The sequence below is a fragment of the Empidonax traillii genome, unplaced genomic scaffold (genome assembly GCF_003031625.1).
Source record: "Empidonax traillii isolate 1590-97213 ecotype Southwest subspecies unplaced genomic scaffold, ASM303162v1 scaffold430:size563586, whole genome shotgun sequence".
NCBI lineage: Eukaryota > Metazoa > Chordata > Aves > Passeriformes > Tyrannidae > Empidonax > Empidonax traillii.
In genome coordinates this window covers 276477-302318 of record NW_020955623.1, presented here as the reverse complement: position 1 = coordinate 302318, position 25842 = coordinate 276477, and the positions used below count along the sequence as shown (strand labels likewise).

Sequence of the window (25842 nt, the reverse complement as noted above, 5' to 3'; positions counted from 1 at the left end):
CTGTTTGTGGCTCAGTCATCCTGAGTAGTTCCTCTGGGAAAAAGAGAGGAGAAGAGGGCAGGGACAGGCTGTCTTGCTTGTTCCTGGCTCCTCAATAAGAGAGTAAAGCTCGAACCAGTCCCTCAGGTACATAATGCTTCTGGAAGATCAGGTCTCTGGGGAGCAAGTCTTGGGGGGAAAAAAAGCACAAGAGAGAAACGTAGTAAAAAAAAAAAAAAAAAAGAATTTTATAAAGTAGAGATTATAAAATTTTTTACCTATTTTTTAATGTACTTTATTCATGAAAATTCTTTGTAATAGAGAAAATAAACAGAAGATGCAGACTGTGATACTTTGCTGCACAAAGGGAAATTCCACCTCTGTGGAGTAGGAAATACCATAAATGCATTCTCTCTGAGGTGTAATCATTGTACACAGAAAATAAAACCCCATACTTTTCAGGAAAAACATGAGCCTTCAAATAGAATCTGTGGTTAAAACAAACTAAATTTAATCTTTTTCCTGACTGCACTGTATGGGTCACTGGCTAGTTCCTCAGGCAGCTCCCAAAGGCGTTTTGTCTTTGTCCTTCTGCCTCTTACCATTTTGCAAGGTGAAATTGTACCATGTTCTGTGGTTTTGCTAACTTAGCAGTTTGCAAGGAATAAATATGGAGTCAGATGATACAAGTCAGATGATTTGATCAAAAAAGAAAGGCATGGACATACTTCTACATATTACTGTGATTCAGGGTGAAGCAAGTAAACCTCTGTTACCTGCCAGTGTTGGAAGCACAAAGGCAATAACTGCAGGGTGGAAGTAAAAGGTGAGCCAGAAACTGAGCTACACATCCCTGTTGTCTCGCTGGCTGCCTTTGGTGCAGTGCTGAGCTGTGGTTACGAAACTGTGCCCTGCATTTACTCATGTCACATTTGATTTGCCAACCTGTGTGCCAGAGTGACAAGTCAGTGCCTCCCTGCCCTGGTGGAAACACCCCTGTTCCATCTTCTCTGCAGTCACTGCCAGAACCTTACCAGAGTATGCCTTTGTCTGAGGAAGGATGCAGATATATCATCAATATGGAGCAGAAGCACAAATGGGAGGATTCAACACAGCGGGCAGGCAAGCTCTGTCACTCATTTCTGTGACAGGAACTCACCATTTCCTTTTCTTCAAGAAACTTAATCTGGTGGAAGTGCCTGTACATGACACTGCTGCATTTGCTGGTCTGTCGTCCTATTTGTGTATCTCAAGCTGGCATGGATATTCCTTAGTAGTGGTCCTTTAAAGAGGAAATCTGGTGTCTCCTCTCTTCGTAAGTGCTTGTAAGTTCTCTCTCTCACGCAGAGATACAGTGTTCAAGATATGCTGTCCTGCTCTTGGTATTTACATTTTAAGGCCTACTTTTCTGGAGCCATGTTTAAGATCTGCATAGCAGTTGAGCGCACTGTGTACCAGACATAGTGACATGAGGTTTGGGAGGTTGCTAGGTGGAATAAAAACAACAAGTTTGCTTTCTCCTGTTTTGGAGTTTTTGTTCACTAAAAGATCACAGATTTGACTCCGATGTGCTTTAGCCTGCTGCAGACCATGTGGAAAGGAAGAGGAATACCAGCACACTGACAGCATTAGGTTTAGAGAAGTAGAAGGTTCTTATTCATGGTGTTCTTCAGAAATCAAAGTGCAACATAAATTTTAAGATCTTAGCTTAAATCTAACAACTAAATCCATATTATCTGAATAAAAACAGGATATCAGTTACCAATGATCTTGGAAGCAGGCAGAATGAAGACGAGAGTTCTGCCTCCAAATCAGACATGTCCTCAAACATATTAGCGTCTGATGGCCACCAAGAAGCTTGGCCACTGTGATTTAGATTGCTCCACACTAGGTAAAAATACATCTCACCTCTTTCCCATGGGGCCATTTCATTCAGATCTCCCCAGAGTGTCCTTTTTAACCAGATGTAAAAAGCTGACTCTCAAAAAGCTGAATGCCACGTGGCCTGTAAACCACTCTTAAAAACTGCAGAGAAAAAGACCAGGCAGTCTGTGGGCTATCTCAAGGATTCTGAGGGAGCAGAGGCTGGAGCTCCACAACCCAGGGCAGCACTGCAGTGTGGGCAGAGGTGGCTCCATGGGACCATCAACTCCAAAGGCATGAAGAGTCCTTTCCATCCTCCTCTGCTGTGTCTTTCTCATTAGAGGGCCCACCAGCGTGGTAGTGAGACCCAGAGTAAACCTTGGTTTTCTGACCAAGGCCAGTGCTGTGGCAAGGAAGAGGCCATCAGGTCAGCCTTGTCAGGGACCTTTCAGATCTTACACAAGGGCTTGTAATTACATTTGGGTTGGAGTTAAATAACGCATGAAAGGCCAAGTCTATGATCATGCATTTAAATACAGCATCTACTGTGCTCTTCTGGTTTAGTGAGGATTGTGTGAATCAAAAATACCTTACTCATCTGCAAAAAAGGCTTAGTCCCAGCAAATCATGACTTTAATTACAGGAAATAATCATAAACTACTTTATATGCAATTAAAGACACTTTCTCTTGGAGATATTTTTGTAATTTGTATTTTTTTCCTAAAACCAATTATCCAAAATATTATACTTTATCATGCCTGCAGTGCAAATTTGTCTTGCATATAAATTGATTTTTTTAATTAAACTTTATGTATAATTGAAATTTGAGACTGTTTTACCTCTATCTAGGTAACAGATTAATAGGCCAATTAATAGGCCAATGTGTTGGTTAGTAGAAGCAGCTAACAGTTTTATGCTACAGTTTGCTTGTTTAGATAATTATATTAATTTGGAATGTAAATTGACACAATTACAATGGTGTTTTTTAAAATGTCAACATCTTTTATGTTAATGTCTAATCAGCCTTTAATCAAATACTGAAACCGTTTTGAAACAGAAAATACCTTTTACGCCAAAATTTGATGTATTGCTGGTCGAGAGCTAATTAGTTTCATGGGAAGCCCAGTACTGGATTTGGACCATAATCATAATTTTATCCCTCTATTAAAGCAGAATAACAACATTCAAAATCAAACTGAATAGTGGTGTGGCCCAGATCTTTCACAAACAGCTTCAAACAAGCAGTGGAGTATTTCATGGCAGTGGTAGACTTGAAGGCTAGGGAAAATGTGTCCTGAAGGATATGTGCCCCTGTGGTAGTTGTAACGCATGATGTGTGACGAAGACACATGTCTTCTTGTGCTCCACGTGACAGTTCAGGGAAGATCCTTAACGTGTAATGAATAGCTATGAGTTGTTAGGAACAGAAACTAAGCAAACATCCAGGAAAACATCAACATGATCCCTTCTGCCTAGCAGCTGGGATGAGGAGCTGTGCTGCTTTCTGGCTTCCCACCAATGTTTGTGCTTCTGCCTGCCTCTGCCATGGGGCTGGTGTCCCTCAAGGATGGTAGGTCTCGTTCCCTGACTTATCTGTCCACCTCAACAAGAGAGATCACCCCAAAGAGCACAGAGGCCATCTTGGCAACTCATATGCTGAAGGGAAACAAGCAGCACATCCCAGAGAACTTTGATATTGAATGTGTTTGATTGTTCTCTATAAATATATTAGACGGATGAAAAAGTGAGGCACAAAGTAAAGGAGGGTGCTGGCATAAGGCCAGGTGGTATGTGTTGGCTTGGATGAATTTGGGAGAGCAACTCTTGTTGCTGGGATAGCTGGAATGTTGTTCTAGGGCAGCATGAGCAGAAAAGTGGCTTCCAAAAATCAATCAACTCTTATGCCTGGTTGCCTGTAAGGAATGGATGTGATAATCCAGCAAAAGTCATTATGCCTTTGTGCTCTCATGGCCTTTACAGATAAGCCATCCCAGTGCCATCCTCCTTAGTAAATATGTGACTGGATTATAGAGAGGATATGGCTGGATGATGGGAAAACAGAGTTTTCTAGAGGCTGCCTTATAAACTTTCTGCCTCAAAACCCAGTCTGCTTGTGAAGCAAAGTTCATAAGACCACACTGCCCTACCAGCTGGTGCCACCACTGAAGTGCTGCTGTTGGCACAGGGCTTGGCCGCCTGAGCAGGGCAGGAGTTCACACACCTCCAGGAGTACTGCACATTCTTTCAGTCAGTCCTGATCTGAAGTGATGTTTCAGTTCTTGACCTGGGGAATTTACAGAATTAAGCTGTCAAAACTATGCAAACAATTATAGGCCTGGATTTGGCATAAAAACTTCTACAGTGTTTTCCCTCAGCATTTGTATTTGCTGTTGGAAATGCTTCAGCCCACAAATCTGTGCAGATAATGCCGATGGGGGAAATCACTAACAAAATATAGTTTTACAGGTGGTTTTAGGTGAATTTTCCATCAACTTTATGTGTCTGTAACATATCATTATATCCTTTTCTCAGCCATTAATTTCTGCTGTGAAGCATGAGATACTGGATTTCTTTTGCCACTGTCAGGAGGCCAGGGTAGAGGCAGACAGAGGGCAACATGGCAAGCTGGAGATAGCAGCTGGAAGTGCCAAAAGATGGGATGTGACCTTTGGTGGCCCTGTCTGTGTTTGATATGAGGAATATCAGTGGTAATGACATCTAATAGGAAAGGATAGCTCTCTAGATTTTGCTTTTTTGAAAGCTATGAACATGTATTTGTTGAAGGAGAAAGGTCTAGGCTTCACTGAAACATGTAAGTGCCAGTTGGATGATGAGGGTATCCAGGGCCACTGGATTCCTCTTTCATGACCTTGGGCTAGCCATTTGTCCAATAAATATAAATAGGCTAACTTAGTTTAAAATTGCATGTTAAGTCTGTATGGATCTAACAACCCTCTATCCTTGTTCTTCTCTTTTCCCATGCACTAAAGACTCACAGAAACAGGAGAAAATTAACCTTGGTGTTAGGGAACCAGAGGAGAAGACAAATTGTTTCACCTTATGCATAGGAAGGGAGGTGGGGATATGTGGTTGGGATTGGGGAAGGAGAACTGAGGAGTCATCCCCTCTTCCAGCTATGCTGTTAGATCAGCTGAGCAATAAATATGTGTCTTCAGCCTTAGATTAGTTCATGATATAATTCTTCATTTTTGCCCTACCCAAGGAGTCACTGCTAAAGCTCTTTTACTAATAGCAAAAATATTTGTTCAGATACAAGATAACCACTTGTTTCACTTTTCCCTCCAGAGACACGAGTAAATCTCATTTAAATAAATGAGTGTGCTGAGGACCTAATTAGAGACAAGGTCCGTGGTCCTGTGCCAAAATGCTACATCCCGAACTAAAATTCGTGGAAACTTAATACAGTCATAAATTATTTGCTATATTTAAATCAGACTTTAAACATTAAATGAAAGCCAGTACACCCAATAAAAGCCTGTAATCCAGGCTCTAATAATTCTCATGCTGGTATCCCAGTGCAAATGAGGGTGAAATTTTAAGTTCATTGACATTAATGTCATAGTGCATTTTGACTTCAATAGATCCAGGATTTTTTTGGTAATGTGCTTAGAGTCTTAATTTACTCGCAAAGTAAATCGTTTGGGATTTCCTGTTCCTTCACCCCCCACCCCCCACCTCTGCCTACGGTCACTGATGATGTGATCATCTCCTAGGATAATACTAAAATGTACTCAGCTGGATTTCTCTGTCAGCATCAGCCATCTCCTTTTTTTTCATCTGTCTCCCAAAGCCACTTCTCTGTTTCTCACTGACCTGTCCTGCAGTACACAGCCTTGGCAGGTGCACTGGTCTATTTGGCTTTTGGACTTGTTTCCTAAGAGGAGAAAACTCTCATGATTGATTAGGTGACTTTTTGTCTGCAGAACCATCTTCAGTTAAAGTCTGCAAGGAGAACAGCTATCCTAAAGGTCACTGGGCAGAGGAGGCAGCACTGTACGCTGCACCAAGCCCGCTTTGGGAGGGAAGCAGAGGCACCAGTGCCAGCAGCTGACTGCATGTGACACATACATTACTCCAGACTAACTGCAGCAGGGATCTGTCCTTCCTCAATGAATTTTTTCCCCCCTGTACAGTTTGGTTTCATGTGACTTCAGCTGCTTCTACTCAATGGTAGCAACACGATTGAGTTGCTAAACTCAATTTTGCCAAAGAGGCTGATTACATTTATTTAAGTGGTGTCTAGTGATAGCAGAGCAGTAACAAAAATTGATTTGCAACTTTTTGTGTGCTTTGCAAAAGGCATGCAAGTTTCAGTGGCACCAGTTGGAAGCAAGTGAAAATAGTACATAAGAAATATTTCCTAGTATACAATGATAAAACTTAATTTTTGAAGAAAATGAATTTATGTTATTACTATACATAAATGGTAATTCATTTGGTGTTCTTGGAGATATAAAACAATACAGAAGGCTGCGTATATACTTCAGTTATATAATTTTAACAGCTTTCATCCTCAATTATTGCCATCAAATTGATGTGGAATATATAGTGTTGATTTAGCTACAGCTTAAAGATGGGGCTTACAAGCTGTGAAAAAGGTAAGGTGTTTGTTCTGTCTGTACCTTCTTTTATTCCCTGTGTACCTTTATTCTCATTGCCTTCAAAAGTGTTTGTGGATATCCAAGAGGCACAAGAGTGGCTACTAATGTTCCAACTACTCCCTTTTATTATTTTGAAGGGTTTAGAAACTCCTTTATAGAGACTTTTTCACTAATTCTACATTTTTTTCCTAGGCTTACCTAAAGATCTCATTTTGCAGGCTCCTGTACATAGGTTTATCTTTAAAGGCGTTGGTATTACAGTATTACAAATGTTAGGCAGGTTTCTTGAAGTTAAGCATGTGTGAGTTTCTTCAAAGTTTAAGGAGACGGGGAGACATTGAGCTGCTATCTGAATAACAAATACCTTCGTTTTCAGTAGAAGTGAGAAGTGAAATGTTCCTTAGAAGGTTGCAGACAGGTTTCATGGACTGCAGATGCACTGGGGACTGATCTATGAGCACCTTTTGTCTGCTAGATCAGAACATAAATATGTTTATTGTTATAAATCACAGTAATAAGGGCAGTGCAGTGGCAAGTAGACACCTGGCTGACCAGCAGGTTGAAGAAATGAGAAAATTCATAGTTCTTTTGTTTCTTGTAAACCAATATAATGGTTCTAGTGTGTCTGAAATTAGGGTAGGAAAAAATGTATTAGTAGTATTCAGAAACTAGGTTATGTGGTTATATGTTATTGATTAAAATAATTCAGTTATAAAGTTTACTCCCTTATTATTTATTTTCTTTCCTATAAGGGAGCCCTTCTTTCATTCCTGTTTGGCAGGTAGGATTTCTGTGTAGCTGAGCTTGTTTACACTGTCCCACCCCTTCCAGTCTGTGTGTGTCAAGAGAGAGGTCCCAAGGGTTGTTCCCAAGGGTCTCCGGTTGTTCCCAAGGGTCTCCAGTTGTTCCCAAGACAAGGGTTTGCTGCCTGTAAGCAGCAGAAGAGAGAGTCATTTAGCGCTTACACAGTGCTTCCTCTACAGAATAGTTCCTGCCTCTAAGATCTTCCATCCTGTTCGTTATTTAATACCTATTTTATTTTGGGAACAAAAAAAAAAAACTAAAGAGAAATGGGCACTGTTCGCATCAACTGTTTCTGCCCTGCAGATATGAGGGGAATAGTTTCCTTTCCACAGGAAGAGTCACTGGGAGCCTTTTAGCCAATTACCACAGCAGAAGAGGGATTACTTCTGCCTTCCGTAGTGAACATTAACCACTGCTGTGCTACACAAATAGGCCTTTTATATTTTATCTGCTTTGATATTTTAAGGAAATGAGAAGTCTTGAAATGACAAAATGCTGGTAATAATGAGGTGAGTTATCACCACATGGTTATTATCAAGAGAATTTTCTTTTTATACTAATGTGTGTTAAAGAAGAGGCATGTTCCTTGTTTGCCTTGGAAGGAAAACCATTCAAGTTTACTCTTGTCAGGTTTCTGAGAAGAATAAAACATTGTTACTGTTTGGGAAGGAGAAATGACCTAGTGGAACCTGGCCCACCAGTTGTCTTCCTGGAAGCCACATGTGATCATGGCTCTTGTTGTGTCTGAGGTTTGTCTAAATTCACCTTCATCCATTGTCGGGTTCAGCTGCTGGTGCTGGCAGTCAGTTCTGTATTCGTTATCTCCAGTAAAGTTGCCTTATTTGCAGCAAAAAAAGAAAAAGTTGGACTTGGGTGTTTTGCAACCAGCATTAGACATTACCTGTAACGCAGGAATTCTTTTGGCAGTGAACTGCAATACTTCTGTGGAAGCTGGTAAACGTGGAAGACACTATTTAGCATCCACTACATCCCTGAGGTAAGGTTGTTTTAAAGAATGTCCCTGTTCATGGCCTGATGTCCTTCCTGCTGTATTTGCTGCTGGACCATAAATGGAAGCTCATGTAGATACAATTGATTGAAAATAGACCATGTACTTAAGTTTTATATGATAACAGCTGCAGATTGAATTAGTAAAATTGCTATTCACTGTGACTTCTGCTTTAATCTTGTTTTCACGTAAAACCTTTCAGTCATGTTTTGTGCATTAGTCAGTGAGTTTTCACTGGAAACAGCCAGGTGCATGAGGACCTTTGTGGTAATGCTGTGCTCCAGAGTTACGAGCACGGAGCTGTCTTTTTGAAGACTCTTGCAACTTCTTCGTTGAGTTTTAAGCATGAAACTACGTTTCTGTCCAGTGCAACTGTGAGCAAACCAACAAGAACCTTTGCAGTGCAGTGTTGCAATGTTGTGTACACTTTAAAGTGTAGTGTTATGCTAAGAAGTAGTGTCACATTACTACTTTGTGGTGTCAGCATACTGCAGAAATAATCACAGTGTATAAATTAACATATGAGCTTTCCAGAATTGCATGTGATGAGTTTTAGTTCAGGCATAGTTAACAACATGGATAAGGTGGCAAAACCTATTTAAATATCTGTGTGTGTATGTCCCTCTCTACTTTTAACACTGAAATGATTGTGTATGCCATGTATAAAGCTTTTGTGCAGTATAGGACTTGTATTAAGCATCTCAGTATGCCCAGCAGCCTTTACAACAAGCAAGAAGAACCTAACTGAAAATAACAAACTTAATCTCTGATAAGGGATTGTTTGAAAAGTTTTTTTCAGAGAAAAAAAAGTCAAATTCATATGAAGCTTGTGCCACTTTTAAGCCTAGCAAAGTAACACATTTGGATTCTAAAGCTAATTGGAAAGATGATTTTATTAATGGTACGAGTGTCAAGAACAAAGACACCTAAAAACTGACAAAAAAGGAGTGCAAATGACTTTATCAAGCTATAAAGGCTTTGTAAAAGTAGACCAGATACTGCATAGCTGGATATGCTACCATAAAGGATCTGAAAAAACTAAAGCAGTAGAAGACCTGAGATTCTTCCAGACGTGTGAAGTAATGCCTCGCATTGTTACAATGGGCAAGGCTGTTTTTCTTGGCTATGATTTAGGAAGGCTTTTGTATGTTATCATCAGTGAATTAGAACTTGAATAACAAATCTTGGACATATCATAATCTGTTTCTGTTGGGGTGGGACAGAAGGGAAAAAGCTTATTGTAAAATAGTTTAAACCTATTTGATGAAAAAATGCGAATAACTTATTTGCTTAGCATCGCTTATTATTTAGGTGGATTTTATGTTGTTGTTGTTGAGTGATCCATAATCATATAGTCTGCTTTAAGAGTTCCTAACTCAATCATACTGCAGCAGTGAGCTCTGTGTACTGTACTGCTTAGTATAGTGTGTCTGCTTTGAGTTCCATATTGAAATGAAGGAACTGAACATGTCGGACTGTGCCATAAAACAAAAATGACTAAGGTAAAATTGATTGCAATGTGTTCTCCATATTGTGTACCTGCCTTAAGAAATTACTCTTCATAGGTCTTTGGAACACAGTGTAACTGTGTTATATATACTTCTATGTCTATATGCATATATGCCTATGTCCACTTACAAATTAATTTTTTTATATGCCGATACGTATCAGAATTTGCTTTCATCTTGCCCTGTGAGTATTCTTTGAAGGTGTGTATGTGAGAGCGTCCAGTGAATGGCTAGTCTTCACGAACGAAGAATCGGGGTAGTAACACCTTGAAGTTAAAACTTCAGGCAGTCATGCTAGGTGGTGTTTGTTAGTTCTCAGTTTAGAAATATGAAAGGTGGAGCATCTTTCAAATAGGGAAACTGATAAGATGGAGATTTTGCAGAAAACAACTTTTGCCTTGTCGGGGTAAAAACTGAGAAGAAGGGAAATTTCTACTATGTGGGGATGAAAGAAATGCAAATTTGTGAGCAAGAGGGATGTGAGAGGTACATGTATTCTCAGATTCAGAATATGGAATACTGGACATAACAGTCATTACTTCTGCTTCTTTTGCTTTTTTATTCTTTTTATTTTTTTTAATGAAGGAAAAAACATCATTTAAGTGAGAATTCTTACATGAACTAGAACCTTTTCATTTATTTTATCACCCATATATCCCTCTGCCGAAACAGACTCAAATTCCTCAGTTTTCCAGCAGCTTGCAATTTCTTACTGATGACCCCACTTGCATCCATTTTTTTATAAAACATAAAACACCTAAACACAAAATTTGCATTCTGATTTGGTAGTATTTTCAATAACTTGAAAAAAATTTTAGTGCATTGGTTTGGAGGAATGAAGTGGCTTGCTGAAACTTCTTTTAAGTAGCTGACAAGACATTCAGTGAATTTCTCTTTAGATGAGCTTCTTAATGCAGGGAGGTTTTGTGGGGCACAGTGGTGTGAGGTCATTCCATAATCATCTTAATTTAGTCCGTTTTGGTCCACTGTGTTTCAGATTCAGAAGCATTTACTTTGTTCTGCTGTGAGTCACTGTGCTTTGTTATGACATTTGCACTGACAGTTATGGGAGAGATGTGCTGAAAGGTGCTAGGCTACATCAACATGTTCAGACTCCCATGTGCTTCTTCCCATTTTTATTAGGATCTCCTCAAAATTGGTTACACACTCTATTTCAAATTGTTCTTTATAACTCAGGTCCGTGACATTGCCTGTGCAACACTCACGAGTCACTGTGCAGCCGGTATGCTAATTGCTACCTTACTGAACCAGCCGTAATGGGCAGCCTTTTTTGTGTGTTAACATTTTGTCTTTGACCATACATTTTGGCTATTGTGTCTTTGGAGTGGATTTTGCTGCCTGCTTCAAGCTTTGCAATGCCTACGTCCAGCACTCTGCACAATGAGACCTAATCCCCAGCTGGGGATCGTCCCTAGAAGTGCAGTACAAATAAAATAAATTTCAACATTTTTTTCTTTTAGCTTGGCCTCATTCAAAAGGGGGTTTGTTGCTATTTCTCAATTCCTATTTAACATACTAGTTTTACAGTGATTTTCTGGCTATTGAAAGCAATTTATTTGGGGAAAACACAATTCAATGTTTTATAGTACTGTATATATGGATTGGGGGGTGATTTTTGGTATCTCTATTCTATGCACTGTACATGCTAATGTATTTGAGAGGTAAGATGTTTGAATTGCTACAGATCTTTAGCTTTGCAAAACGTGGGATCGCTGGGCTAGTCTGCTTGTTTGCTTTCCCATGTTGAAGTAGTAACTGTCTGCCATTACTGTGCCCTGTGGCATTTTAAAAAATAAGAGAACATTTTTGCTACTCTGTATGCCTCACAGAGCAGGAAAAGTAAGACATCATTTAAAGTGGCTATTGTGCAGGAGGTTTCTGGAATGTCTGGCATTGCATGTTCAACTTTGGCATTTTGTCATCAAAAAACTGGAGCACAGCACAAGCTCTCAAATATGCAGTCAGGCCTCTTGAGCTCCTGTAAAAATAAGCTGGCAAACAAATCCCTCTAATAAAATGCTGATACTGGAAAAGATATACAGTCATCACTTCGTTATGCTACTTTTCTCAGCATGTCTCATCTATTTCCGAAAGTAGAAGAGAGAGATGATTACAGTTAAGCAAAAGTCATGATGAGGTGAAATCCTGGCTTTGCTGAGACAGGGAACAGCTCAATCACTGGGTCAACCTTTGAGCCATGAAATGTCCCAGTGGCCTGGCCAGGTCATTGGTTTCAATGGCCATTAACTTCCTTTTAGTCATGGCAGTTGTTTCTTCTCTCTTTGTGCTCTTATGATGGTCATTGTTTAGCAGAGTACATGGGGCTTATGATTTTTGGTTCGGGCTTTTAATGACTCTGTAGCCGTTTAAAATACCCTCCCTGAAGCCTCCCAGGGGTTGAGTGCACTGGTGAGACAAGAGGAGGCTTCTGGTATTAGGAGCATGTGGCATTGGGCTGCAATTGATAACCTGGGCAGTGAGGGTGGTGACAGGGCTGCAGTTTGGGCTTTCTTTGTTTGCTGGTACTGTTATTTTTCCTATCAGTTTTTCTCAGGAGGGTCCATTTAGAATATTTTACTCAACATATTTTCTCATTCCAAATCTGTGTAGCTACTAGTCATACTTACATTTTCTTAATTATTGTGTGTTCTTTCCTTCAAAAAGAACTACATGGTCTTAATATGTACTGTGTGGGATGCTTGTGTAGGAAAGTTAAGGAAGAAACAGGAGTAATGACAGCCTGGAAAGGAAAAGTGTCAGAATATTTGGTTATTTAATTCATAGGGAGCCCCTGGTGGTCTAGAGGGTTAAGGCACTGCACTGTCACCGCAGAGACCTGGGTTCGATTCCCGGTCAGGGCCACTCCCTGGGCAGATGGAGCTCGTTAGCCCTGTAAGGCAATCCATCTACGTCCTGAGGACCTCGCTGCCACCGTCCAAGCTCGCTTGGCCCCGGCAGATGAACCTCAGGATTAAAGGGTGGGCTCAGTTCCGCGCACACTGTGTCTCACCTAAAAAATCCAGTGCACAGGCTGGAAGGTGGAAAGACCTTCCCTGGTTCTTCATTCGCGAAGACTGGCCATTACATTACAGTCCTGGTTAAACAACAAGAAATCATTCTCTCTCTTTAGAGATAATAATGACAGTGGAACTGTTTTGAATACAAATAAAAGGTGAAGGTAAAGAAACTTGCTTTAAAGCAAACATTTTGGCAGTGCTGAAAATTATAACTTCTAGTGGTGTTACAGAAATTACAGTATCTTTCCTGTCATACCACACTGGCATATGGGAGCCTGGATTCAGAAAAATACTGGTGTGACAATCAATATAACGTGGTAGAGGGGGCGTGTATGAACAGACCATGTGTGTCAGCCCAGGTGCACTAACAAAGCTACCTTCCAAATACTCTTGTATGTCACAGTGACCAAGTAAGTTCTGAATAAAGCAAGTTTTTATAAAACTACATATCTTCTTTTCTGTTTCCAAATGAATCACTTTTGTAGTGCTCTCCCAGAAGGAGCCCGTGGGCACCTGGCAGACTAAGGGTGTTGAATGAAGGCAGGACATGACAAATAGTCTTCTTTCCTCATTCAGAGAGTAATACTTATTAAACTGCACAGCTTTAAATAAGGAAGAAATAGTACTTGTGATCATCTGTAGTGGCAGTCATATCTTTTTTCTTTGTGTTGTTCAAATCTTGGGCAAATGATTATAAGCAGATTGCATGTTTCTGAAGCAACTCTGACCACATACTGTTTTGCCTCTTCAGTTTTGAAAAATCTAAAAAAAAAGTGCCCTATCAGAAAAATACTATTATCAGGTCTCTAAGCAGTAATGTGTTTTAATAGAGGGGAGAATAACTGTTTGGTTATTTGTGGCTTCTTTCTTGCTAAATTCAGTACCTGTTTTGTACCAGGAGATTAAACAGCACAGTTTGTATGTGGTCTATGCTGCTCATATAAGCAAGTCCAGGGATGTTTTTAAAACTTTTATCTTTTTTATGGTTCTTGAGCATGGCTGTCTAAAGCTTATCAGAGAACAGTATGTCCTGTGTGCTGCACTCTCATCCTCACATCTTGGAATTGTTCTGGGTGTGCATAAACACCTCCTCTCTCACCTTTCATGTCTTCTCTTGTGCAAGTGGCTTTTGAGACCAGCTTTCCTCTTCCTGACTTCTGGAACGGCCTTTAGCATTTGGAACAGGGACCAGAACTCAATCTGCAAAGCTCTGTTAAATGAAATTTCCAATGGGCATCCAAAGATTGTGACCCTGTATTTGTGGTAATGGCCAGATATTACCCTTAGTCCTTTGTGGACAAGATTCTAGTATCCCAGCTGTGTTTGCAGGGTTGGGGGAGAAATGGACCCATTCCTTTGGGTCCCAAAGCTCTTGCAGAGCTTCAGGTTGTTGGACACGTACTGCCATTGGAAAATTGTTAGGGTCTGTGAAAAGAAATTCTTCAAGTTAGACACTTTAAAAACTCAAATAGACTGGTTTGGGCTTGTTAGCAATGGGTAAGATGAAACACAGACATTTCTAACATTTTGACTCCCTTTATTCTCTCTGTAGGAACCCAGCAGGCAAGATATAAAGTGATTTGGAAATTTCTGTGTTGAGTTCCTAGGACAGCTGAGTCAGCTCCACAATTTCTCATGGCTGTGTTTTTAGCTGTTACATAGATGGTGATAGGACTGTGGACTGCCAGTGATGATAAAAACAAATATATATTTGTGGCAATTAGACAGTGATGTATCTAGAGCTAAGCAGTACTGCTGTTGGCAAGATTACAAGAGCTGGGTTGTTTGGAAATTTAGTGTTCTCATTGTGGCTATTATAGGGCAAAACTGAAAGCTAATAAAACTGAAGGCAGGCCATATCAACAGACCAATTAAACACAGTGTGTATCATGGATACAGATGGTTGTGAGCTATACTGCTTACACAGCAATCATTATTTTTGACCTTTCACTGTGAACTCTCTTGATTCCCCAACACTTTTTCATGCAGGATAGCCTGCTAGAGAAAATGCTACCAGACATGACTTCATATAGTCCCTGACTTTAGTTGGATTTCTGCATTCATGATTTAAATGAACTTGGTTTTACTGGAGGGATGTAGAGGACAAAAGAAGCCAACTTTTCCTTTCTCTGTTTTTCACTGTGTAGATCATCTAAAAAAATGAAAATGTGGCTTTCCCAAAAAGATTCCTTTTTCCCATTGGTTTCATTACTAAAATGGAGCTTGGGTGGATGATTATTGTATGTGGTTGAGTGGCATTTGCTTTAATTCTGTATTTGCAGGTGGCACTGTCTTTTCTGCCAGGAGACAGGAGAAAGTCTAAGGACTTTATCTATTAATGACACAGGCCTGAAACAACAGCAAGGTAGCTCAGTTTGGAACCACAAGGCTGTTGAAACACAGATTACTTTAAACAACGAGATTCAAAACAAACTTCTCTCTGTCTCCTCAGTGCCTGACCAATTTCTAATAAAGCCAAGCTTCAGCTCTTCTTTTGTTCTGTTCGCATAGAGGCTTGTTGCATGATGCAGATGCAAAGGTAATACCTGTTTAGCTTCACTTTGACATTTCCATTGATATTAGACTCAGTATAATCTTGCATCAGAAAAATGGATTCAAACCTGTGCGGGACCTTATCTTGCAGTAGCAACCTGCTGGTGAGGAGGATTCTTAGTTGCTATGAATTTAGGAGAAAATGCATGGACTTGGAGCTTTTGTTGAATGCTTTTTTCATGCATCACAACTTCTTGCTGCAAATAAACTCAGCCAGATACCAGTTGAGAAGGTCGATACGGTCCTATACACCAAATCATGGCAAAACCCAAATATTGACCAACCAACAGCTGGCCTGGCATCCTTCTTTACAATGTTTTTTCTCTCTGTGTTCAGTGGAATATGCAATTCTTTTATTGCTGTTAGTGAGGTACCTTTAAATGACATTAAACAACGTTCTTGAAAAACACAAGTAATGTATTGGATTTTCATAATTTCTTGCTAAATATCTTAGTTAAACTATTGCTATATCCTGTACCTTTTTCTTTATGATTTTTTTTTTTAATATCTTGGTAACCAGACCTAGTAATAAGTAACAAATAAAATTACGATACACAAATTTCAGTTCTTAAAGCTCACTTAAATATAAATGAAAGGTAATCTTGTGCCTCTAATTTTTGTCCTACTGAAGTCCCAACTCTTTCCATCAACTAAAATCATGGTCTCACCTCCAGAAATATACCTTAATATTAAAAAACATGCATCTCTACATTTTAGGATCAAACTGATTGCTATAATAACTTTTTTCTCCCCTGTCTCACATGCTTTTTCTTCTGAATTGAACTGTATTCTTTTATCAGAACTTCCTCATAGGTACCCATATTACATGATCAAGTCACTTTTTCATATTCTTTTGAATAAAGCCTGCAGGGAGAACTTCTCTGGCATCATCCATAATTCAGAATTTTATAGCTCTTTTCTGAGTGTGCTGAAGTTTTTCAACATTACCTTTGAAATACACACACACCAGAACTAACCTTGCATTATTTTATGCTCCTGTCAGAGCCATATAGAGGAGTAATGCTGCTTTCCTACTGTTATTTTGAATTCCCTTCATATATTGTATTCATTGGCTGCAGCATATCATTGGGAGTCCATGGCCTGTTGTTGCTTCATGTTTTTTAAACCATTATCCTAAAGTTTGTCATTTGTCAGTGGCAGAAATAGAAAAGGTTTCACAAATTTCCTGAACTTAATAATGCAATGGCAGGACATATCAATGATCATATAATAAGTAATGTAATTTATGATTTCTGTAAGGTTTTTGACAGTTGTCACATTCAATAAACAATTATAGGTCTGCAATATCCCTGTAGATTGGGGAACTGTGCTTTATTTTGAAGTGGGGAAACTGAGGCCCAAATTTGTCACTGGCCAGTGTTTCTATACCTGTACTGAACCTGAGTCCATGACCCATTAATTCATCCTTCTTGGGCTGCCTAGGAGAATAAGTGTTTTATAGTTAGTGTCACCCCACCATGATGTTATTCTGAAAGTGCTTCCTTATATGTGGGAGTCATACCTGTTTTTAGGGCAGTCCTGTGCAGGCACCAGTGGCCCCTTTCCAGTGCATGAAATGCACCATGGCAGCATGAATTTCATTGTACAGCAAGTCTGCATTCCTTGGCACATAGAGCAGGATAATACTGCTGGTGTCCAGACCTACTGTTTTCATAGTGCTACATTTCCTCACTAATGGCTTACGAGGCAAATGTTACATATTCTCTTTTTATCTCATTATTGATAGAGCAGTGTTAGAGTTACGAAACTATTTTTTTTTCCTTTTTTGAAAAATAAGATCAAGCAGCAGAAGATGAAGGCTTTCAAGTGTACACTTATGAGTTTGTTCACAACGGCTGTTTTGTCTCCTGTGGTTCATTCCTGACACTTCTTCAACTCAGCATCCCCGGATCAGTAGAGCCTGCTGTGCTCCAGCGCCTGAGCTCCTGCAACACCTCTGTGTCCTCACTGAACAAATTTGAGAGTTGTCAAACCTGACAGATAGATGGTCTCCAACCCTTAGAAGTCCTGTCAAATATACTAAAGCATCTTTTATGGTGGTGAACAGACACTGAGTGCTTCAAAGGACTTCCTCGATCTTGCTGCTTCTTTTTTTCCTCTGCTATTAAAGATATGGGGCTGAGGTCAAGTTTAGTATGGGACCTTTTGCATCACAGAAACTTTTGTACTGAAATCAAAAGTTCACCTAGTACTTACACTAAAAGAATAACTGTTTTAGGAACTTGGGGTACTTTTTTTGGGCCCAGATACTGTTCATCTCCTGGGGAGCAGGTTGTCCTCTTTGCAGTATGTGTATTTTACTCCTTTTTGTACCTGCAGAGGGTTTTTTGCTTCAGTGTACTTGATGCTTTTACCTTTCTCTGATCACTCACTATTGCTGTAGCAAAGGACTCCTTGGGATGTTCCTTGTTCTGCTTAAGAGACCAGTTGCTCCTCTGACCACACGTGTTTTCTTGGAGCCCATTTCAGACTGAAAGCCCTTGTCTCATCTGAAAGGTGATTGTCCATTTCTCCCCTTCCTGGTCCCCTGATGACAGTCAGATGTACCTACAGCCTGCATTAGTTTTCATGCCTGCCCTTTCTTGAAACAAAGGCAGAAGATGACAGGACCTGTTCAGGCAGCTGGAGCTGGAAAAGATGCTGATGCCGATCCTGGAGAAGTTAAGGCATCCTGGTCAGAGAGGTCTTCCTATGAGCTTTCCTCACTGATGCTTCAATGGTGCAAAGCAGAATGAGCCTTGCTGCCTGCCCTACTCCTCATGGCACGGCCTGCTGCTGTCCACGGGCAGAGGCAAGGATTTTCTTGGATCAGGAAAGTGTGGGAGAATCCGACACGGCTTTCTGAGCCTGGCTGTCTGCCTCCCCTTTGTTGCACACGGCAGCCTGCCACTCTAGGGCAAGCCTTGCCACCTCATGCAACCCCCAGGCTGAATTGTCCAATGTCCCATTTGCTAAGAGGAGGGAAGAGGCTTTTTTAATTAATACATTGGGGCTGTGTTTTTGTTCTTCAGAACATGCATCAATGTCTAGAAACCAGGATCCTGTCCAAAATCTTAAATTACTGCCTTGACAGAGCCCTCATCCTTGCCCAGTGGTCAGGCCCTTAGCTCAGCAGGTCCAATGTTAAATGGGCCCCCCGGGTCAGGAGCCAAGTTGGGATCTTGTCTTCTGCTGTCTGGAGAGCCAGGGATCCACCACTACAAGACACAACCAAAGAAGATGGTCCCGAGCATTTTGCTTAGGGAGTGTTTGTTTACCTGCCTTCCTGCCATATATCCATGATCATAAGGTTCTTAATTTTTTAATTTTAAGTGTAATTACCGGAGTTATTCTAAGTCATCTTATCTTTAGCCAGTGCCCAAGCATTGCAGAGGGGAATGACACTTGCTGTGTGGCCCCTTCATGCTAGTATTCACTGCCACGCTGCTATGTCATTAACCAGTGTTTGTTTTAAATGTCTGAAGTCCAGGGCTATGGTGGTATGTTAACCCACCACCTCTGTGTAGTCTGGAAATGTTAACACTATAAATTATTATAAACAAAGTGCCATTGGGGGGAGCATATATATTGTGGTTATTTAAATAGTCATATAGATTTCTGCCTTAGTTTAGTGTTTGTAGAATGTATGCATGATCAGAGAATACTCCACAGTTCACTGAAGAACAAAGGTATATTTAACAGAAGATGTGTTTCTACTGAATATATGCTTTTTAAATTAAGATTTTAGCTTAAAAAAATAATTTTAGCTGCTTCATCTGCTTTCCATATGTAGCTATTTCAGCTAAAATGCATTGTTAAAGGTTTAATTGAATCAGGTCATTGTATAAATACAGAATTTCTGTTTATGTACACTTCTCATTCTGATAGCTTCCAAAAAACAGCTAAGTGACCATTAGAATAACTTTACAAGAAAAGGTTTTTAGTTTATGAGATGTAAGTTCTCCTACATAAAATACAACATGCTGGAACTAATTTTCATTGCATGGTTATGGTTAATGGTTAAAAATTTTCAGTCTGTGCAGAACCATTTCCATACCACTGATCCATCTGTTTTAAAGAGACCTTGTCTTGAATAATACATGATATTTGGTCATTGAGGAGGAACTCCCATGGTCCAGTGTATGCTCAGTGCATCCTTGAAATTTAGTTCTTGGTTTTGAAAGGTTCAGTGTTTCAGTCTCTGGGCATCTTTAGCCCTCAGTGAATACTTTGTCATAGTAGATAAGGTGCATGTCAAGTAAACTGCTATAGTTTCCAACCACAGCCACGAAGAACAAAGTGGGTTAAGGCTGGAACCTAAAATTTCTAGGCAGAAGTAATAAAGCTTTTCTTTGTTGAGGTTTTAGATGTTGCTTTGTTCTCATATGCCCCAGTGAAAAAAATGTTTCTTTTAAAAAGTATTTTACAGACGCTTAATCTTGGTTGTGTCTAATGCCTTTCAATATTTTTAAAAGAAATTCCAAGTAGATGAGTTATTTATGTGTTTAGCTTTTATTTTCCTTTATGTCTTTTAATAGATTCCAGATCTCATCCATACTGTAATGGCTTCTGTGTTACGGAGCAACACAATTTACTGAGTTAAATATCCATTTTTCTTGCCTCTCTGACATGAAAGTGCCATCGACTTATACAATAAATTGTTAATATATTTGTAAGCTTGGAAGTCCATCTTGTCCCCCTCACTGACTGCGCACAGGCTTCACCAGACATGAGGAGACCCCAGTGCACTTCAGCACACCTGGAAGCATCATGTTATTCCTAGCATTCAGGTGAACATGCTTGGAAGACATTATGATTAAAGACTGTAAATGGAGAACTGTTCAGGCTTGAATTCTGTGTAAATTGCTTCCCTCAGCCAACATGTTGAAGCACATGTAGAGTGCTTATAGACTTGTCTGAGACATGGGGTATGCAGATGGAATATGTAAGGTGATGGAAAAACGAAGAGATAACCCAAACTGCTGTGTTTGCCTCCACCCTCCCCATCCTCTCTTCCATGCACATTTCTTTCTTTTCTTTCTCTTTTTTTCCTTATGCCTGGATTTATTTGAATTTCTGGGGAGAGCAGGTGTTTAGGGGACAGAACAGCACAAGGAATGGGGCTGAGCTTTTAGCATCTTGGAATTGCCACCATGAATCCCTGATTTATTTATTTATTTATTGTTTTATGAGACTACAAGCTCCAGGAATTGAAGCATTCTGCACTCAAGAATTATTCCATAGAAAATGTGAGGGAACCTATGATTAAATATTTGTGCACAGATAGCAGTATTGGAAGAATAAATTTGGTGCCAGTCTCTCCAGAAGTGGTTGAAAACCGTAAATCATGAAACGAATAGATAATCACAGATATAACAAACTGTAGCTGCATCTGCTGATTATTTTCTCCTCAACCTCTCGTGTACAATTAAGAATTCAGATGTAACAGCTGGGAATGATTTTCAAATGTTGATCTGAAGCAGAAAGTTCTATTCAGAAACTTTCAGCAGTTCTTTTATCTTCCCCATTCATTATTTTTTTCTGGAACAGGTTAAAAAAGATAGTACTTGACCTGCTCTGCACTGAGATAGAAAAAAGATCATTATAAACTGAGATATGGATTTATTGTTAATGATCCATCTTCTAATGTGACTGAGTTCAACAGCAAACAGACTGAATATCTGTCAACAGGCTAAACTTTCTTTAGTCGAGAAACTTTATCTGTTAATATTTTATTTTCCTAGTTCAGCAGGGAGACATTTTTCAAAGGTTTCTTGTTGATAATTGTGGCAAAGAATTTAAGGTAAAAAGCTCAAAGTGAGTGTCTGTCAGATTAAAGGTAGAGACAATACACAAGTGAAAACTATAAAAACATTGAGTGTAGATACTAATGTAATCATACATCATTATATACACTGATGAGTATGGAGTTCAATGTATAAATATATTAATATGCTGAACAGGCATATTAATGGTCTGTGTGGACCATGTCTACCTGTAAAATTACTACAGGAAGATCTCACATCTGCCACTGTGCTCTACATGCACCTGAATTCAAAGCATTTGGCATTTAGGGTGTCAAAAGCAGCAGTTCCAGCTTTGGAACACATTGTTTATTTGTTTAAGTCTTGCAATTTTTTTGTATTCTGCCAGTAAAATCTCTGGTTTTAATGGTCCAGCAAGCAGGTAAGGAACCAATTACCTGAATATGTATGCACATGCATTTACACACTTCCTTTGCAACAACACATACTTGGAGATCTTTCCCTAGTCTAGTAAAGTGAGCTGTGCATCTTTGTTGATGTGGTAGAGGATTATTGTGACGAACCTGGTTAATTAACTAGTCCTTCTAGAAATGGAAAAAAGAAGAATTGCGTTTCTGGTAGAGGTATGTCCTCATAAGGCACTTAGTGCAAGTCTATTTATTCTCATTTAACACATTCAGTTTTGGTGCACGTTTTACCTTCAAATGTCTTCTCTTCTGTTATCTGTTACTTTTGTTTGGGCATTTCCAATTTCTTTGCAGGGAAGCAGCATATTTTATTTTTTATCAAACATTCAAGTCTTAACAGTATTGTTTGCAGATCAGGTTCAGGAAACATGTCTGATCACCCTACACAGATGTGTCATGTTCTGCATTTCTGAAAGATAACCTGCATTGTCAGCCAAAGAATCAGTACTCTTTAGACCCAATATTCTACTACTTATCTTTCTCCTTATTTTTTGTATGCTTAGTTGCTTGGGGTTTCTTAGTTTTATTTTATTTCATTACAGAAGTATGCCCATACCTAAGTGTTTTGATTTTTTTCTTCCTTTGTTCCATTCTTAAGGCACAGAATTATGCCCCTTTCTCTAAGTTGGTCTTGTCCTCTTGGTATCTCGTCTAAGGAGTTTACTTATCTTGACTGCTGTTTAGGTTAGGGAGTTTTCTTCCTACAGTCTTTAGGATTTGACTTTTTTTTAGTGATAGAGACATAACATTTTTTTACTTAATTTTACTAGTTGAACATTGAAAATAAAAAGACTATTTCAATATTAATCAAAACTCCCAATATACCAGAAAATTTACATAGAATGGAGGAGCTGTAATCAACTCCACTTAGTTTTTTAGGCTGGTGACATGAATTTTTAGTGCATCCAGTAATTATGAGAAGTTTTACTCATGATAAACTGTGGTATTTTCTGGGGCTTCAGCTTGAAGAAAACACTAAAATCAGCTAGTGGGATAAATTTGCAAACTGTACAACATAGGGAAATAGTCAACAATGTTCTTAGTACAAAATGATCTGCATGAACTGATTAACTCAAAGCAATAAAGCAATTTTCAGTGCAGCCAGATGTCACGACGTACATGCAGGAGCAAACACCATGGGCCATGCAAGATCCTGAGGACTCGGGCTTAGGAAGCGCTGACCTCAGAAGAAATTGAGAGCTGTTTTAGATATTTAACCATAACTGATCTCTTGATATGAGGCACGGCATTGGGATTTGTAGGACCAGGGGACGCTTGAGTAATGAGAGGAAGATGGCACTGCTTACCCAACTGAAATTGAAGGAATTACTCCTAGAAGGTTTTTTCTAGTTCTGCTTTCCCCAATTTCAGAAGAGCATTAATTGTGCAGACCCAGAGAAACCACCTAGTTAATAGCCTGAAGAGATTATTCATCAGAGTAAGCAGTATTTCCCAACTTTAGTCAAGATCCAAACATCTTGAAATCAAGACAAGATGCACACTCTTTGGAGTTCCTGTTTTTACATGAGGAAAACTATCCACTGGAATAGGTGTTTGTTGGCTTTTTTGGTTTGGTTTGTTTTGGTTTTGTAATATGTGCTTTATTCTAACAGAAATTAATTTGTATTAGCCCCATTGCCTGTGTTCAGACTAGTAGGTTCCTCTTAAATAATCCTCGTTTGTGAGTTTTAATTTTCAGGAGTAATGTGAGCATTTCTACTTTTCATCTCTTTGAACAATAAGAAAATTTATAATAGCAGGTTGTGGGATACTAGCTTTTCTGCTTTTCTGTGTTACTTGGAGATGAAATCTTTCCAATAATAGGGTAGCAGACTGGAGAAATAGTCATATGAACAAAGAACTGTTGAACCCTTTGAATTAAAATAAAAGCAGTGCTGCTCTCCATCTTAATCAATAGAAGGGGCTGTTTGGGCCATGGGGTTTTTATATTTCTTTTTTGTTTACAGATTTACAAAGAGAATTTTCAAAAGTTGTCTTCAGGTCTTCCTTCAGAACATGGCTGCAATATAATTGCAAGATATGTGTTGGGGAAGAGGGAGTGCGTAAAAAAAGAGAGTAGCAATGATGGTTTTCAAATAATATATTTCATACAGCAGGAAGGAAGTGATTACCAAAAGGTTAGCCCAGATTATTATTCATAAGTTTTCTAAGCTTTTAAACAAATCGTTGTGCAAATGTTCACAACCTCATCATTTTCCCTCTCTCAGAAGGTGTTCAGATCCCCACATGTGCGATAGATCAAGTGTACTTCCAAAAATAGGCATGTTGTTTGTGCTTGCAGTTGCAGATGATCTTATTATGACAACAGAGTTTCTGCAAGGAGTTATCTGTGGGCTGTGTGGATCCTTTCTCACTTCAGTTCCCCTTACAGCTGGGAGCTGCTACTGTACTGTAGAACAACTCTCTCCTTTTTGGGCGCCGTGCTTTGGTTTCAAAGCCAAATGCAATTAAGTCATCCTGATTAGATCACTAGAGCCTTCAGTGAAATCTGCTCAGTAACATGCCTGAACTTTTGCTGTGGTTCCAAATGAATAATTTTTTGGTATTTGACTTTGCTTTGAAATGTGGAGTGCTCTTTGCCCAAAGGGGTATCTGGTTTTGTATAAACATGGAAGGTTTCAGACCATTTGAGGGACACAGTGCAGAATGATTCAGCTGTGCTGAAGATCTGAAGTATTTCAGCAATATCATTAACAGTGTGTTCTGTATCTGCTTCATCCTGTTAAAAATTTTACAAGAGGCCTCCTTACAAACACTCCTGGAAGAGCTCACCAGGCAGAAGTAGCTGAGACCCCTCCATCCTGTGTAACTGCTGCGTGTGACCCCGGGTACGTTCAGCACCGGGCATAAAGTTTTTAAGGGCATGTCCCTCCCCAGACCCATTGCTCCTGTGGTGCACCATGTGCCTCTGGAGTGGTACCTGAGTGTTGCAAAGTATTGAACATTGGATATTGAATATTCTCAGTGACAAAGCTGGCATGAGGGCATTATTTACCAGCAAAGGTGAATCCTTAGAGAAAATAGCAATTCACTTTCAAAATTCTGATCCCTTTCACATGCCATGTGCCACTGAGCTATTTTCTGTAGCAAGACTCAGCCTTTATTACAGTGGTCTGTGGGAATGCACAGCCACCAGATGCATGTGACATGTTTACTTTGCATGTCTTCACAGTATCATAGGGGTAAGACATGGCCATAAGAATCACCAGCTGTAGAAAATAGAGGTAGGAGTGTAAAGGTAATAGTGAATGATGAAAATGCAGATATGAAACTGGGAAGACAAAATATACAGAAGAAATCCCCTAAACATCTGACACTGCCAGCTGTGCCTCCACCTACTTGAAAGTAGTTGGAGGTTTCTTGTGAGCACTCTGACTCTGGTTTTGTTTGTTTGTTTTCAATGCTAGAAATTCAGAGAGATTTATTGCAGGAATAATCACTGCTTGACATGAGTTAGGCTAGCAGAATTTGACTGCTTGACAATATTGGAGAACCAAAACATGTCTCTGTTTGAGTTCAGGTATATTGTTCTTAGTACCTAGTCTCTGTTTTAGCAAATAGTATGCAGTTGTTGTTTTCTTCTATAAGATCTGAATATTTACTGGCAGATTGGGGCTGTCTTGTTTGGTTCTGGGTGAGGCAAGCAGTTACAGCTGAAGTATAAATAGTCTGATGGAATCTACATGCTTTATTTAGCAAGTAATTTAAGGTATATTAGTGTGGACCTCTTTGTCAGAAACTCAATAGCCAGTGAAAATTGTAAGTGAAGGCTGTAGGGCACATTATTTCTTTTATTCTCCATGACATCAAACTAATAATTGATAGTTAACACCATTCTGGTGACTCTTCTCATAGAAGCCAGACTGTTAAAGCTACTAATTTTCAGAGTTCCAAGCTTTTGATTGCAGTTTATAGAAATACAACATTAATGCTTCACACTTTGCATCAGCTCTCTGTCACTGAATTCAACTATATGAATAGCTGACTTCTTCCTTCCAGCAAGATGTGTTCTCACAGTAAGCATTTTTGTGTGCTCCTCTGAACCACTCCAGTGAACATAAGAAAATCAAGAAAAGGAATGATAGCCTGAAACATAGTTGGCAAACATTTTATACTTTAATACTGAAATGTGTTTCTTTTGTCAGTAAATTTACTAAAATTCCTTTTTTTTTTTTTTTTTTTTTTTTTTTTTTTTTTTTTTTTTTTTTTTTTT

At 39.3% G+C, this 25842-nt stretch overlaps 1 protein-coding gene and 1 long non-coding RNA gene across 18 annotated transcripts in view; both read left to right on the top strand.

Moving 5' to 3' along the window:
* KIAA1217 (KIAA1217 ortholog) overlaps positions 1 to 25842 on the top strand; it is a 355614-nt gene that overhangs the window by 209052 nt on the left and 120720 nt on the right. The gene's annotated exons all lie outside the window — the stretch shown is intronic.
* LOC114062737 lies at positions 10867 to 11283 on the top strand. The gene is made up of 2 exons (XR_003572441.1): positions 10867 to 11028; positions 11132 to 11283. It is a non-coding gene; the product is annotated as an uncharacterized LOC114062737 (long non-coding RNA).